Here is an 18815-nt window from a genome sequence, read left to right on the forward strand (position 1 = left end):
TTAGGAAACAACTTTTCTTGGGGGGCAAGAATACTTAATTCCTTTTTATTGTTGAATGATATGCCATTGTATGAATGTGTGACAGTTTGTTAAACCATAGTCTTATTGATGACCATTTGGAATGTTTCCCCTTTGTGATTATTGTGAATAAGGCTTTTATGAACATACATTTACAAGCTTTTTGTGGATATTTTATTTTAAAGAGTAAACATGAAGGAGTGAAATGCTTGATTATAGAGTTGGTTTTTTCTTAACTTTATAACCAACTACCATATGTTTATCCAGAGCAACTGCACCATTTTACACTCCCTGCAAAGTATGACAGTTCCAGTTGTTCTACATCCTCAGTTCTTACTGCTATATGAATCCTTTATTTTAAGCATTTGTGTGGGTGTGGACAGTTATTCCCTAATTAATTGATATCTGTCTGGTGAATAATGTTGTGCAATATCTTTTTGTGCATTTATCGGTCAGTTTTACATATTTATTTGGGAGTATGTGGTTAAATATTTTTCCTATTATTGTTGGATTATTTGCTTTTCTATTTTTGATTTATACAGGTTTTTATATATTCTAGATGCAAAGCTTTTGTCAGATGTATATACTAAGGATAGAGCATTTTCTCCCAGTCTGTGGGCTGCCTGTTTATTTTTGTGATTGGCCTTTTTATGGAGTGATATATTCAATTTTGATGAGCTTTAATTAATTTGTTTCTTCTGTTAAGGATAGTGAGTTTTCTTCCCCAATATAAGAAATTTTCATTTAAGCTACAGTTGTATAAGTAATCTGCTATATTTTCTAATAGAAACATTATGACTTTAGCTATGATTCATCTATTTCAGATTAGATTTTGCCTATCAAGTGAAATAGAAGTCAAAGTTCATTTATTCCATATGGATATCCAACTGTTCCAAAAGTACTTGTTGAAAAAATTGCTTTTATCATTGAACTCAAAAATCAATTGACCGTAAATATGTGATTTTTATTTCTGAAGTCTGTTCTTGCCCTACTTGTGATCTTAGAGGGAATGCATACGATGTCTTACCGTTAAGTATGATGTTATCTATAGATATTTTTTCATGGATGATTTTTTATAACATATAATAAGATACTGTCTATTCCTAGTTTGTTAAAAGACCATCAAAATGAATGAGTGCTGAATTTTATTTCTTTTTCTACCTATATTGGTTAATCATATATTTTTCCATTACTCTAGAAAGTGATGATTTACATGATTAATTTTTGATTATTAAACCAACCTTTCTATCCTGGGAAAATATGCTTGTATTAATACATCCTTCTTATATATCAATGGATCCGATTTACTAAGACTTTTGTGCAGAAATTTTGTATAGATGTTCTTGAGGATGACTGATCTGTGTGCTGTTGTTTTGTTCTTATAATGTCATTATCTGGTTTTAATATTAGCATCATAGTGGCTCTTAAAATGAATCGGAAAATGCTTCTTCTTTCTCCTTCAGATCTTGAAAGAATTTGTGTACAATATTGTGCAAGATATATTTCCTCTCTTTAATCTTTGATAGAATTAACTGACTGTCCATACCACCTGGGACCAGAGGAGCTGTTTTTTCAGTAGTAAAATTTTTATTAAAAATCCAATTTAATAAGGAATTTTCTATTTCTTCTTGGTATTCAATATATTGCCATAAGTTGTCTTTTGTATCTTTCTTCTAATGTCTGTGAAATCTGTAGTAATGGCTTTTTTATTCTTGATATTGCTGTTTGTGCGTTTTATTTGTATTACTTAATTCACCTCACAAGACTATGGCAGTCTCATTAGTATTCTCCATTTTATTTTACTTTTTTGATTTTTAATCTATTTTGTATCTGTTTTCCATTTTACTGATTTCCACATTTATACTTATGGTTTCCCTCTATTTACTTTGGAATGAATGTGATTTTCCCCCTCTAGTTTCTTAGGGTAAAAGTTTAGAATTTTTTATTTGCAAGATCTCTTCTTACATAGAGTTTTAAAATTATACTTCTTTCTATGAAAAACTACTGTTATGTACTGAATGCTTGTGTCCCCGAAAATTCATCTGCTGAAATCCTGAAATCCTACGTATCCCCAATGTGATGTTATTAAGAGGCCGGACTTTTGAAAAGTGATTAGGCCGTGAGTATGGAGCTCTCATATATGGGGTTAATGTTCTTACATAAAAGACCCCAGAGAGATCCTGTAAGACACAGCAAAAAGACAGAACTTTGATCTTGGGCCTGCCTGCTTTGATAACAGTAAGGAACAAATGTTTGTTGTTTGTAAACAGTCTAGTCTGTGGTACTTTGTTATAGTAGGCTAACCTGACTGACATCTGTTTTAACATCGTCCAACAAATTTTGTGTTTTAATCTTTTTTCAGTCTGAAATATTCTAATTTTCCTTGTGATTTTTTTCTTAGTTCATGACAAATATAGAAGTGTGTTTATTAATTTTCAAATATGTTTGTATTGTCTAGATAACATTCTTAGAATTTCTAATTATAATGAAGTTATTAGAAAACACTGCCTGATTTCAAGGCTTTGAAATTTGCCAAAATTTCTTTTATGGTCCACTTTGTTCATCTTGATAAATGTTCCATGTGCATTTGAAATGAATGTGTTTTCTATAGTTGTCAGGTTGTAGATTTCCATGAATTTTATTTGAAGCAAGTTCTTTGATATTGTGGCTCAAATCTTTTATACATGTATTTGATTTTGTCTATTTAATCAAGAGGTGTGTTATAATCTACCACTAGGACTGTGAATTATCTGTTCCTCCCTTTTTTCTGTTAAATTTCCCAACATGTATTTGTATAGTCTCTTACTAGGTGCATAGACATTTAGGATTATTATGCTTCCTTAGAGACTGACCTTTTTCATTTTTATGAAATATTCCTTCCCATTCTCCGGCAATCCTTGTCTCAAAGTCTACTTTCTCTGATATAAACATAGACTCACCTGCTTCTTAGTCTTACCATTTTTATGGTATATATTTTCCATGCTTATACTTAATCCAACATGTATCTTTATAGTTAAAGAATACTTCCTGTAAATAGTATATAATGGATGTTTTTTTTTAATGCTTCAGGTTTAATGCTTCCTTTTATTTTCCTCTCATTATCATTCTCCCTATCCTCTGCTCCTCCCCCTCCTTCTTCGATTTTTATTCCCCTTCTTACAATGATCATAATCACAATGATGATGACAGTGATAATGAGGTATCTACTGTCCATTATTTCTCTAGCTGCTGTTAAATTTTATTCTTTCTTTTTTGATTTTCATTATTTTGGCTATGATGTGTTTATGAGACCTCCTTTACATTTATCTTGCATTGTGTTATTGAAGTTTTAGGATTTGTAGATTAATATTTTTTATTAATTATGGAAAACTTTATTAATTAATTTTTTAGTAAATGTTTCTTCTGTGTTATTCTCCTTTTCTTGGATCCCCATTACACATATATAAGAACATGCTATTTAGATTATTTTTTTGTATGCATATATATTTTATTTTGGGCTTCCCTGGTGGCTCAGATGGTAAAGAATCTGCCTGAAATGCGGGACACCTAGGTTCAATCCTTGGGTCAGGTGATTTTTATATTAATCTGTCTTCAAAATTCACTTTTCTTCTGTGGAGTCCAGTTTAAAGTTTAGTTCATCAAGTGAGCCCAGTTTTTAAAAACTCAATATTTTTAAAATATTAAATTTTTAAAGTTCTGATATATCCATTGAAGTCTTTTCTTATTCTTCTCTGTTGAAATTATCCATCTGTTCATCTATTAGTCAATTAGATATTTCAATATACTTAGCAAGTTATTTTATACTCTTTTTTTTCTGATGATTCTAGCATGTGGGCCATCTATGGATCAGACTTTACTGGCTATTTTTGCTTTTGATTATTGGTCAATTTTTCCTACTTCTTTCTGTATCTCAAAAGATATATATTTGCCAAAGTTCACCTTTACATTTTAAAATAGAGTATAAACTAAAGTATATATTTTAAATTTAAACTAAAGTTTATACTTTGAAATTTTCCTTTAGAAAAGAGCATGTCTTTTGCTCTGTCAAGCTGCTGTTAAAGATGGTTGAGTCACTTTTATCTGTGGTTGACATTTATCAGTCTTAGTTTTATTGTGCCATTTGGTAGATTCAGTTCATCTCTGGTTCAAATATTTTAAAGGTGTTATTAGGATTTTTCTTTTATCATGTTTTGGGTTGTGAGCCCTGATGACATTTTTAGAAATATTTATGCTTATAACCTAATTAGCATTCTTCTGAATCATCAAAGATATTTCTCTCTCTCTCTCTCCCTTTCTCTCAGTCTCTCTTCTGCCTTTACATCACAGCTAATAGTTTTTTGACTCTCTAGGGAATTTCCTTGCTTTCCAGCCTTATCCTCAGCTTTCTGTTTCTCAAAAAGTGCAGTCTATAATAGTCTTCTGCAGATACGTATTAGGATTATATTTCTAACAGGTTATCACTGTCTGTGAAAGTCGCTCAGTCGTGTCTGACTCTCCATGACCGCAAGGACTGTAACCTGCCAGATTACTCTGTCTGTAGAATTCTCCAGGCCAGAATACCGGCGTGGGTAGCCATTTCCCTTCTTCAGGGGATCTTCCCAACCCAGGGATCGAATCCAGGTCTCCTGCATTGCAGGCCAATTCTTTACCATCTGAGCCACCAGGGAAGCCCTATCACTCTCTCAGTTCAATTCAGTCACTCAGTCATGTCCGACTCTTTGCAACTCCATGGACTGTAGCACCCCAGGCCTCCCTGTCCATCACCAACTCCTGGAGTTTACTCAAACTCATGTCCATTGAGTCGGTGATGCCATCCAACCATCTCATCCTCTGTCGTCCCCTTCTCCTCCTGCCCCCAATCCCTCCCAGCATCAGGGTCTTTTCAAATAAGTCAGCTCTTAGCATCAGGTGGCCAAAGTATTGGAGTTTCAGCTTCAGCATCAGTCCTTCCAATGAAGATTCAGGACTGATCTCCTTTAGGATGGACTGGTTGGATCTCTTTGCAGTCCAAGGGACTCTCAAGAGAAGGGAATGGCAAACCACTTCAGTATTCTTGCCTTGAGAGCCCCATGAACATTATCACTGTCTAGTGGTAGTAAATTGGATACTTTATGTTGAAGTTTAGGAACACAGTCCTATAAACTGTGGTTAAGTTTATGCTTGACACATATTTACAATTAAGCACAACATAGGGAAGAATGATGCCCTGCTTAGAGAAGGAGGAACAGCAATTTTAAATATTTTGGTTGATTTCTCAGGTTAAAAGTAGCTAAAGATCCCTCAAGAATGATGAAAGTATCTCTTATCTAAATCTTAAAAGTTAATCTATTGAAACTTTAGTTTATGTGCATGATCCTGGGAGCTTCTAAAGATGTGATATCCCAGGGACTATTCAAGATATAACTATATGCATCAGTCTTTATGAATCAAATGTATACTTGGTTGAAAAAATGCTAAAGTAGCATATAACTGCTGAGGAAGTTACATATTAAGAATAAACTAATCCAGTTGCAAAATTAAAGTTAAAAGAAAAGACATGTTATTCATTTTACCTTTATTCCTGTCTGGGTACAACTACCATCTGTAAACCCATTTCAGAGTCTGGCCAATTTCCTTGACCAAAACATATTAAATCAAACAAATTGCTTCAAATATTTCTTGAAATAGATAACGGTGAAAATAAACATTAAAATACCTTTCTGTTATCAGGATTTATAGCAATGTCACTTGCTCTAAATAACTCCATCTACAGCAGATGCATTGTTTTATTTTAGGTCTGACTAATGGTCATACATGCTCACCTGTCTCAAAAGACACAACATCCAATGTCTCTTACATGCCCATCATTTCTAGTTATATTACTAAGTCTCTATCTCAACAAAAATATTATTCCAACTAGAATGTCTATAAAATACAAAACCAAGAGAACTTAATTCTAATTGAGGTGGTGCTGTATGACCTTGAACAAGTCAAACAACTTTTTCAAGAAAAATAAAATGTATGTTACATGCATGTTGCACACCCCTTCATGATTCTATACAAATCGCTGAGTCTAGATGTCATGTCAGCCTTCTTTAAAATGCAAGGTCCCAGGGAGCTCTACCATTGGTTGTCATAGGAGACAAAGCGCATTCAACACTTCTTGAAAAAAGTATTTATTAATACTTTTGAAGAAAATTTATTTTTTATCACCTGTAATGTGTCAGGAACAATTCTGGATAGTGTATAATTCTAGATAATTATATTTATCTTAATTATAATATCACTGCAAAGTAAGAATTTAGTTGCATTAAAAAAATTGAATGTTAAGAAGTTATTAATCTTCCTAAAGTCAATGAAGCTGATAAAAGTCATATCTAAGCCTTGACTTCAGGTCTCTGCCTCTGAGCATTGACTTTATTTTATACCTGCTTCCTAGCAGTTTGGTGAGAAACAGGAAAATAGTTTATTATATCTCAGAAAACTTCTTTTTGAAAAGTAAACAGCTAGGATTTTTTAATCAACCAAGTTACATAGTAGAAGAGGCAATGACTGTAGAATCTGTGACTATTTTCATGAAATGATAAATCAAGGGAATTTAGAAAAATTTATGAATACTCTTTACTTTGGAGTTATACTTTTCAATTTTTGTTCATCCACTATGGCATAATGAGTCCTAACTATGTTGTAAGTATCATTTGCTAATCCTCACAAAATTAAATAGTAAACATAATTTTCAACCATCAGACATAGACAATTTAGAACACTACTACCAGAGAAGATGTGATAATGGAATACTGGAAAATCCATCTGGGTCAGTATCAGGCCCTAAATAATTGACCATTATTCAGAGGAATAGTACATGGATTATAGCTTTAAAAATTTCAAATCTTACAGAGCAATCAAATGACAATTTAGTTCATATATTTTTATTTAACTCAATACTTCATGATAATTTTTAAAAAATTTCCTTATTTATCCTTACTATCTGTTAGTGTGCTCTGCATTGGTTGTAATCTGTTCATTTCAAATGTTTCCCTGCTTGTCTACTGATTAGGATATAACTTTGTTGATCAGTGAATCCTAATCATTATGACCTGATACTGTATGCCTTCACACCTGTTTCCTAACTTGAAAAAAAAAATGTTCATATTTGTTTTTATGACATTAGTTTGTGTTTACATGATGTCAGTACGATCATTTCAACCAAAACAAAGCCAGTGTTATAGCATCCTGAGAACAGTGTACTTAGATAATTAGTTGATTTTTATATGTATATATATTTAAACAGGTACTTTTGGTTTCATGTAGACACAGCCAATGAGTCATACTTCTTTAACTGAGAGTTTTGTTTGCTTCATCTTTAAATATTTCTGGGTGTAGTATGTATTTATTTTCTCTTTCTTGACATTACTCAATTATCATTACAATTCTTATTGTTTCTTCAAAAAATATGTATTTACTATAGTAGGGGTATTTTTCTCAGCAGCTAAAACGTACTTGCCAAGATGCAAATAAATTATCTATGTTTTTAAAGAGCCTTATGGGAATTTTGTGTGTGTGTGAAACAACTGTTCAAACTGAATTATATTTACTTATTTTCGTTTTTTTCAACTTGTCTGTCATTGCACAATTATTTTTTTCTTGCATCTCTCTTGAGTAATCAGGAAATGGGTTCCTTTTTTGGAAGTGTTAATTCCACAAACCCCAAAAGGCCTTGGCACTCTGGAAGACTGCAGTGGTTTTCAAAACAGAATTCCTGTTTTTCTCATACATTTAATAAACTGATCTAATTTCTTCCATATTCAAGAGAGGGTTATTTGCCAAGCAGTGAGATCTTTCTGTGTCCAAATAGTCTTATTTAAGTACCAAGTGAAGTGCTGTTTATGTGCAAGGCACTGTCCTAGGTTATGCAAGGGAATGGATAAATAAGTAAGATATTTCTCCTGCCTACAGGAAATTCAGATTTAAAATTTAGGAAGGAAATAAAGCCACAAAATACTTTGAAGATTTAGAAAATTGCAAGCAATCAGTAAAACAAAAAGAATACTGCCTATATGGAATGTAACTTCGAGGGATTGCTTTCCTACTTTGTAATAACCCTATTGAGCACTGAGATGTATACAGATGAGTAAGGGCCAGGTACTGTCCTTGACATTGACAAAGGTATTAACAGATAGAAATAGGAAACTGAATGTGAGAGGTGGAGAGAGTGTGAATGAGGAAGACACCTCAGTCATCCCAGACCAGATGTGGATGAGTGCAGGTTAAGAAAGGTGAATGTATGGTGTACTTAGGTACCAAAAATTAAAAATAGCCCAAATGATTAGGGGCCCAAAGAATATATGGGGAAGTATTTCTACTGAAGCCTAGAAAGTTAGACTAGGTCTGTGTTGTACTGAGCATACGGCACATAAGAAAGGTGAATTTTCTGCCTCAGTTTGTTTCGTTTTGTTTTGCTTTTTTACTGTGTTTTATTGACACTAGCAGTAAAGAACCCGCCTGCCAATGAAGGAAATGTAGAAGACATGGGCTTGATCCCTGTGTTGGGAAGATCCCTTTGGAGGAGGGCATAGCAACCCACTCCAGTGTTCTTGCCTGGAGAATTCCATGGACAGAGGAGACTGGCGGGCTATGGTCCATGGGGTCACAAAGAGTCAGACAATACTGAAGTGACTTAGCATGCACATCCCTAGGAATCACTGTTAGTCATATAGTATACCTAGTCATCAATTAAAGTACACATCAATTTGCTTGTTCTGTTAATGTGAGAACACTTGCTAGAATACCCTCAGAATATTGAAATGTATTTGGAAATATTTTACTGATTTTTATTAAATGATTGATTGATATAGGAGCAGAGATAACTAATAAGCAACAAAAAAACCCAGTAAGTCACTGTAGAATATGCATCCAGATTTATGAGCTTTTACATCATTGATATATAATATGATGAGTGGTTGGTGAAATTACTATGGGAAGCCCTGAGGCCTAAGTTAACCAAGGAGTCCTTGAAGGCCTCCTCCAGGAAGTAACACTTCAGTGGAGATATGAAGCAGAAGTTAGCCAGAGAAAGTGGTATATGTGAATATGAGAACTGAGGAAGAGACTATGCACTGTTTTGTGCAATGTCTAGATGGGAGGGGCAGAGAAAGAGAGAAAAATTAGCTAACATTGGGATCTAAGAATAGTGAGTATAATGGTTTGAGCTGAAGCAGAATGGGAATGTTTATATTTACCTGGAAGTGTAGATGCCACATTATTGAAAGCACCACTGATTTAGAGAATAACAGCAATTTACTCATTCATAAATATCAGAGCCTAGGTACCCAAACCTTCAATGAAAACGAAATACCAAGAATAAATTATTAAAATGACTAAATGGATTGAGAGTCAGGAAACAGTCCTTGCCTCATTTTTAGCACTTCGGAGACTAAAAATGAGCTTTAGCCATTTTTAGAAAAGATGAGCTTTATTTTACAAAGGAAGCAGATCTGACTCACTGAAGTGTTCTGAAAAACATACATGATAAACATACATTACCAAAATCAGGCGTGTCTAAGTTTTGTCTAGTTCAGGAGGAGGGAATCAAGGCCTGAATACTGTAACTTCTTTAAAGCGTGAGCTGTAACTACATTGACAACCACCCAACTCTGAGATTTTAACTGTTTGGACCCTATTTTTAATAGAAAATCAAGACCCAATATACCCTTAGTTATAGTATTGGGCTAAATTAGATTTAATCCAAGTTTTTTCACACTCATGTTTATAGATATAACATCTTATAGGAAAGTGATGTTTATAAATATAAACACTAGTACTATAAGATCCTAAGAAACCAACCAAAATACTAATGGCTTTCTTTATACTTTATGAGACAATAAGAGAAATGTATACGTTCCTCAAGGACTTTTAACTTTCAGTCATAGTCACAAAGGAATTTCACACTAGCTTTAATTAACCAGAAAATTTGGATGATCAGAATTCCTATGTTCTGAATATGTTAGTTACCTGACATTTTCAGGTAAAAATGACCTGACATTGAGACTGTTAACATTATTTTATCCTAGATTGCTTTTCTACCTCTTCTGCTTTGCATTTTTCTCTCATAGCCCCATGTCTACTTTCATATATTTGACCAGTTAATTTTGCTGTTATGTAGTTAGTAAGTCATATCATATTCTTTTGAGACCCCATGGACTGAACCCTGCCAGGCACCTCTGTCCATGGGATTTTCCAGGCAAGAATACTGGAGTAGGTTGCCATTTCCTTCTGCAGGGAATCTTCCAGATCCACAGATCAAACCCATGTCTTCTGCATTGGCAGGCGGATTCCTTACCACTGAGCCACATGGAAAGTCAAATTGGAAGATTACTTGCCTATATACTTAAGATAAGCTGGAAATTAGATATAGAAAAATTTGAGGATGTGGAAAGTTTGTATGTATGTGCATATAAAATATATATAATGTACATTTGTACATTTGGGGATAAAATTTAACTTTAATTTTCACTTAAGAGTTTGCCACCTTAGGCATCACCTAGGCAAAATGCATAAGCACTCATTTTAATAGTTGCATAAAATCCTATGATATGCCATGAATTTTGTAACTATTTTTGTAGTAATGCAAGTATTTATAAAATTTTTGCCAATATAAGTAAAAGTACAATAATCATTCTTGTGTGTAGGCTGCATGCTTGCTAAGTTGCTTCAGTCATGTCTGACTCTGCAAACCTATGTACTGTGGCATCCCAGGCTCCTCTGTCCATGGGATACTCCAGACAAGAATACTGGAATGGGTTGCCATGTCCTTTTTCAGAGAATCTTCTTGACCCAGGGATAGAACCCATATCATTTATCTCCTTCATTGGCAGGTGAGCTCTCTACCACTGGCACCCCCTAGGAAGACTGTGTAGCTAGAGACAGTGAAACGTGTTAGTCGCGTCTGTCCCTTTGTAACCCCACAGACTGTAGCCTGCCAGGCTCCTCTGTCCCTGGGATTTCTCAGGCAAGAATACTGGAGTGGGTTGCCATTTCCTTCCTCAGGGGATCTTCCTGACCCAGGGATCAAACCCGGGTCTCCCACATTGCAGATGGATTCTTTATCATCTGAGCCACCAGGAAAGCCCCTGCCCATGTAGATACTTATATCTAAATGTTTTAAAACATACACAACATTAATAAAATACTGGACAAGTAAGTAAAAAAATGTGAATGTAGCTAAACCCTTTAAAATTTGCTCAGCCTTATTACTACACAGGGAAATGAAAATAAATCCAATTGGATACTGTTCTGCCCGTAGTCCGAGTCCCCGGTCGGGAAAGAAGACTCCTCGAAACAATGCAACTCGCAATAGGGGAATTTATTACTGACTCGAGCCAGGGCCTCCCGCCCTCACCAGGTGTGTGAGGACGAAAGGCCCCGAGCCCCAGTTCTCTCGGGTATTTATTAGGTCAAAATAAGCAGCAGGTAGTTGGCACAATCGGATTGGTTACACAGTGGGTAGTTGGCGCAAGTTGATAGGTTACACAGTTGCAAGGTAATTTTTGTTGGCCCAACGTGGGGCTTTCAGCTTTCCCCTGATAGGTTCCCTTTTCTCTGGCTAGGCATATGTTGATTGGCTGGCTCCAGGAGGCCTGATTATTATGTTACCCTGGGAAACCAGGCCTACTCCTAATCTAGGCTGCCTGCCATGGTGTTAGCCGTGACAGCCTCACAGATACCATCTTTCTCATCAATCTAAACAAATTTCAAAAGAGAAATTAAAACTACTACTGTGGGCGCATATACACTTTGATGCTTTGGTGATGGGAGCAAGCTCCTTAGGGAAAGGAAACTAGCAATAGCTGGTGATTTTAAACATCCTTTGGGAAGGATGTGTCTATTTTTAAAATACATTCATATTTTCTGACTTACTTGTTCATGTATTTTATTAATGCTGATACAGAAAAGCTTCTTTTAAATATGTAAAAAAAAAATGTATTTACAGGAGGTATTTGCCATTTTACTTTTTTACTTGAAGATAGTTTTCCAAGTCTTTTACTTTTGGTAGTATTCAGTACCTCCTTTGTAGAAGGCAGTGGCACCCCACTCCAGTACTCTTACCTGGAAAATCCCATGGACGGAGGAGCCTGGTAGGCTGCGGTCCATGGGGTCGCGAAGAGTCGGACACGACTTCACTTTCACTTTTCACTTTCACTTTCGCTTTTCACTTTCATGCTTTGGAGAAGGAAATGGCAACCCACTCCAGTGTTCTTGCCTGGAGAATCCCATGGATGGGGGATCCTGATGGGCTGACGTCTATGGGGTTGCACAGAGTCGGACACGACTGAAGTGACTTAGCAGCAGCAGCAGTACCTCCTTTGACATTCAAAGTATCGAATTATTGTTTTCTTCATATACTTTTTTTTTTCCCCATGGATCTGGGTGTCTTGTATCACTTGAGAAAATTTACTTGAGCCCTAATTAACTGTTTTTAAAATTTGTATAATTTTCAATTTTTTCCTTCCATTAAATATTTTATTCTGTCTGGATAAAAAAATCATGGACACAAAATAGGGTTCTATCATTGTTTTCTGTCAATGATAACCAACCATACTTCCAGCAACCAATGTAGCACCTTAAGTAAAAACAGACTTAAGGCAGGCCACTTGGCTGTGGTCTTTTACCATCCATTTAACTGGTCCAAGACTGTGTTTGTCATTTTAAAACTGGTATTATAATGACACTTAACTTCTTAGGTGGTTACAATAAATAAATAAAATTATTATCCATAAATTGTTTGCACATATAAATAAGTGTAATTGTTATTTAAATACATACTTTTCACAGGTGGCGCTTGTGGTAAAGAACCTCCCTCCTAATGCAGGAGGCATAAGAGACTTGGGTTCAATCCCTGGGTTAGGAAGATTCCCCTGGAGGAGGGCATGACAACCCACTCCAGTATTCTTGCCTAGAGAATCCCATGGACAGAGGAGCCTGGTGGGCCACAGTCCATGGGGTTGCAAAGAATCAGACACGACTGAAGTGACGTAGCACATTCACAGCACAGCCTCTGTACAAAGACACACTTGCCATATTTCAAGTTGTAATTTAAATTTATATATTTTCTGAAGGCTTTTACTTCTGCTTAATAATGTTATCTTCTCCCAAGTGAATGTCATTTCATTTTGTTAACAGTATTTCTGTAACACTCTTATCTAGATGTGTCCCTATGTAAACATTTTTTTTCAAAACTTTAATGAACATTTTAATTATTTATTTTTCGATAGAAACAGAAAAAAAAACAAAAGCAGGCAAATAGAAAATCAATTTTAGGTGATATTTAATAAATATCTTACACTTTTCCACTTTAAAATAGATTGAAATAATATTCTCTTACTCTTTACAAACCTACTCACATCTGTGGTGATTCTTTTTCTTTTGCAAGTTTCCATATTTTTTCTTACTGTTTAAAATTTGAGTAGATTTCTGAATGTCTATTCACTGCATTAACTTGTTTCAAATTATTAGTGTTTGTTTAATTTTAATATCTCCTTGTGTGTATATTCATTTAAGCATGTTAAATTTCATTTTGCTTAATCTTCTCTATTTGCCTAATTTTTAACTTCTTAGATTGACTATTACACTCATTCACTTTCAATTTATTTCTCTTATTATTGGAATACATAAATCTATACATTTTCCTTCTCATTGAAAACTGGTCATTATGTATTTAAATTATTGATATTAAGTTTATTTTTCCCTTTTACTCCTAGGTAACTTATAGTTTACTTTTCATCTCTAGGCTAGTAACATCTGGGAAGTAGCATTTCTTTTTAATATTTATAGTGATTCTAGCAGAATTTTTCTTATTTTTAGAACTGACCAAAGAATGTGTGCTGTAATATAGCTAATATCATCATCGATTAAACTTTAGGTGGGGGTTCATATGCACACATACATATGCACATTTATGCAAAATACTTTATGAATAAAGGATAAAATATATAATTTGTTTACAAAATAAATAACTTTACATTGATCACATTTTTCAATTTTAGATATTTGAAAGATTAAGATAAATATGAAAACTATCCTGCTACAAACATCTAGAACTAGATAAATTAGAAAAAATACAACAATCATTTAAATATGATGCTGAGCTTGTATATGCATGCATGCATGCTTAGTCACTCAGTAGTGTCCAACACTTTGCGACCTCGTGGACTGCAGCCCACAAGGCTCCTCTGTCCTTGGGGATTCTCCAGGTAAGAATACTGGAGTGGGTTGCCATGACCTCCTCCAAGGGAATCTTCCCAACCCAGGGAAAACACAGGTCTTCCACATTGAGGGTGGATTCTTTACCATCTGAGCGTCCAGGGAAGCCCACAAATACTGGAGTGAGCAGCCTATTTTTTCTCCAGGGGAATCAAACTGGGGCCTCCTGCATTACAGGTGGATTCTCTACCAACTGAGCTACTGGGGAAACCCACGCTTGTACATAAGAAATCCTTCTTGTAGCTCAGTAGTATAGTTTGAAGTCAGTGAGCCTGATCCTTCCAGCTTTGTTTTTCTTTCTCAAGACTACATTGGCTGTCCAGAGACTTTTTTTGCTTCTGTACATGCCATGTGTGCCAAGTCGCTTCAGTCATGTCCAACTCTTTTCAATCCCATGGACTGTAACCCACCAGGCTCCTCTGTCCATGGAATTCTCCAGGCAACTATACTGGGGTGAATTACCATGCCCTCCTCCAGGGGATCTTTCCCACCCAGCAATCGAAACTGTATCTCTTGTGGTTCCTGCATTGCAAGTAGATTCTTTACCACTGAGCCACCAGAGAAGCCCTTTTCGCTTCCATACAAATTTTCAAAGTTTTCATTCTATTTCTGTGAAAAATGCCGTTGGTAATTTAATAGGGATTGCATTGAATCTGTGGAGTGTCTTGGGTAGTTTAGTCATTTTAGCAATATTGATTCTTTCAATCCTAGAAAACGGTATAGCTTTCCATCTATTTGTGCCATCTTCAATTTCTTTCATCAATGTCATAGTTTTTGGAGTACAGATGTTTTGACTCCTTAGATAGGTTTATTTCTAGGTATTTTATTCTTTTTGATGTGATGGTAAATGTGATTATTTCCTTAATTTCTCTTTCTGATTTTTCATTGATAGTGTATGAAAGTGCAACAGATATCTGTATTAATTTTGTGTCCTGAAATGTTACTGAATTCATTAATAAGCTCTAGTAGGTTTCTGGTAGCATCTTTAGGATTTTCTATGTGTAGTATCATGTCATTTGCAAACAGTGACAGTTTTACTTTTTTTTTTCCAATATGGGTTCCTTTTATTTCTTTCTCTTTTCTGATGGCTGTGGCTAGGAATTCCAAAACTATGTTGAGGAGAAGTGACGAGAGTGACCATCTTTGTCTTGTTCCTGATCTTAGAGGAAATGCTTTCAGCTTTTCACCGTTGACTTTATATAATGTTAGCTGTGGGTTTGTCATACATGACATTTATTATGTTGAAGCATGTTCCTTCTATGCCCACTTTCTGAAGAATTTTACCACAAAGCAGAATACTTTTTGATATATATTGCAGCAATATCTTTCTGGATTCATTTCATAGAGTAATGAAAATAAAAGCAGAAATAAATGACGTCTAATTAAACTTAAAAGCATTTGCACAGTAAAGGAAACCATAAGCAAAATGAAAAAACAACCTAGAGAATGGGAGAAGCTATTTGCAAATGATGCAACTGAAAAGGAATTAATTTCCAAATTATACGAACAGCTCATACAACTCAAGATATAAAAACATTAAATTAAAAAATGGGCTGAAAATCTAAATAAACATTTCTCCAAAGAAGACATGAAGATGGCTAACAGGCACATAACAAAATGTTCAGCATCACTAATTATTAATATTAGAGAAATGCAAATAAAAACCCTGATAAGGTATCATCTCACATGGGTCAGAATGGGATTATCAAAAAGTCTATAAATAATAAATGGTGGAGAGAAAGTGTGAAGAAAAAGCAACCCCCCCCCTTATACTGTTGGTGGGAATATAGATCGGTACAGCCACTATGAAAAACAATTTACCTAAAACTATAATTACCATATGATCAAGCAATCTCACCTCTGGACACATATCAGGAAAAAAAAAGTATAATTCAAAAAGATACATGCCCCGCAAAGTTCAGAGTGGCACTATTTACATACAGTAGCCAAGGTATGGAAGCAACCCAAATGTCCACTGACAGATGAATGGATAAAAATGTGCAAGGGGATATTAGTCAACCACAAAAAATAATGAAATAATGCCATTTGCAGCAACATGGATAGACCTAGAAATTACCATACTAAGTAAAGTAAGTCAGAGAGAGAAGGACAAATATCATATGGTATGGTTTATATGTGGAATTAAAAAAGAGAGAGCGAGAGAGAAGTGAACTTATTTCCAAAACAGAAAGAGACTCACAAACATAGAAAACAAATTTATGGTTACCAAAGGGAAAGGTAGGGAAGAATAAATTAAGAGATTAGAATTAACATATATATACTATGATATGTAAAATAGATAACAAATAAGACCTACAGTACACCACAGGGAACTATACACAATATTTTGTAACAACCTATAAGGAAAAGAAATATAAAAAAGAATATATACATTGTACAGCTGAACTAACACAACACTGTAAATCATTGTAGTTCAATTTTTTAAAAATATAACTATGAGTTTTATCTTTAGCATGAATGTATTCTTTAGATGGCGTGCCCGTAATAACTTTAATAGTAGAAAACTTGGTACTTAAAGTACAATCAATTGTATTATATCACGAGTACTATAAAAGGATGTGTTCTTGAAAGATATTTTATCTGCAAAATTTTCCTACTATTATGTTCATAACTGAACTTCTATATCAAGTATAACTTCTGTATATGAAAAATCCCAATTGAGTCTAAGCTCTTAAAAATTTAAATGAATTTATTCATGTATTTCTATACTTATATTGCTACAGGGTAGAAAATTTGGTTCCTATATTTTGGGGGTTTTCTCACAATATGAATCCATCATAGTCCTAGTAATCAATAAATCCAAATGAAAACTAAGAAAAAAGAAATTCTTAAATGAAGAATGGACTGAACTCTGGATTATTTGATACTTAACTTCACCCCTGAGCTGCTCTGGGTGGTGGAGGGAGTCAGTTCTGGTAAGTGGGAATTGAGACAGGATCATTGGTTGTGCGACCCTATAAGGGCTTAGCACAGTAAAGGGATAGACTAAAAACAAATCTGCCCTGCTGAAAAAAATGTCAGGGACCACTTCAGGTTTTCCAGATTTCAAAGTAAAAGAATGAAAGTCTTCCGTGACAATTAGAAAATCAGGGTCTGACTTCTGCATGGATATAGAGACTGAATTATACTGGCCAAACAGTAAAATTCTTTCCTTTCTGAGATTATAACTTTTAAAATGGCTTTTGGAATGGTAAAATTCCAAGGACTCTGATAGAAGTCATGCTATTGTGGTTGATCACATCTTTCACTCAAATCACAAAGAAATTGATTAGAAACAAGAAACTCCTCAAAAGTTGTGATGGTAATTTTAAATTTCAAATCCCTTATCCAAGAAGCAATTCATCTGGTTAATGAGAAGCAAACACAATTAGGGTTAGAAACTTCCAAACTTGAAGTGATCCTTAAATAAAAAGGAATATGAAATGAATGTTCTTTAAATTATTTAAATTCATTAAATAAGAAATCTAAACTACAAAGTGAGACCCAAATGCTCTGAACCTTGTGAAATACTAATAAGCTTTTCTGAATAGTAACTATATGAAGTTCTCAACTTAGTATTTTTCAACTTTACTATAGTGTGAAAGCAACACGCCCTCTGTAGAAAAGGTAGTTCATATTTTAAATTTTGATCTTTTCCTGGGTAAGTGTTATATGATAGATGATGCTGGGCTATGTCACTGAGTCACAGCTCCTGGGCATCCATCCAAAGAATATGCTTACAACCATTCTGTACTCATCCAATTATCTTGTTTTTCACTTTCAATATTCAATTAATTCTGAGATATACAATACTTTAGTTAAAAAAATAGGCTTTATGTCAGATGATATTACCCAACTGTAGGCTAATTTACGTGTTCTGAGCAAATTAAAGTAGGGTAGGCTAACCTAGTAGGTTCAGTAGATTCAGTAGTTTAAGAGTAACAACTGCATTTTTGAATTATGAAATTTTCAACTTTTGATGGGTTTGTTGGGAAAAGTACATATATATGTATATATTTATGTATATTGATAATGTGCACATTGATATGAATCCTTATATATATATATATGCATAATAAATGAATTGGTAAATCAAAAAGAAAATACAGAATTGTGAACAGATGGTAAATCTGAAATGATTACAGAAATGTTAATGTAGACGCTAGATAAAATAAAAAGTTCTGGAAATTTAATTAAAAGGGTTTCATTGTTTAGTTGCTTTGTCATGTCCTACTCTTTTGTGGTCCCATGAACTGTAGCTAGCCAGGGTCCTCTGCCCTTGAGATTTCCCAGGCAGAATACTGGAGTGGGTTGCCATTCCTTTCTCCAGGTGATCTCACCAACCTATTGATGGAACCCGAATCTCCTGAATAGGCAGGCAAATTCTTCACCATTGCACCACCAAGAAAGTGTTTCAGGTGGTTACAACAGAGGAAACCAAAAATGAAAAAGGCAATATCTGAAATAATAATAGCTTTGATCTTTTTTAAGAGTTGATAACGTATACCAATTTTTAAAATTATAAAATACAGTGAGGGACTTCCCTGGTGGTCCAATAG

Source organism: Cervus canadensis, chromosome 5 (assembly GCF_019320065.1).
Source record: "Cervus canadensis isolate Bull #8, Minnesota chromosome 5, ASM1932006v1, whole genome shotgun sequence".
Taxonomy (NCBI): Eukaryota; Metazoa; Chordata; class Mammalia; order Artiodactyla; family Cervidae; genus Cervus; species Cervus canadensis.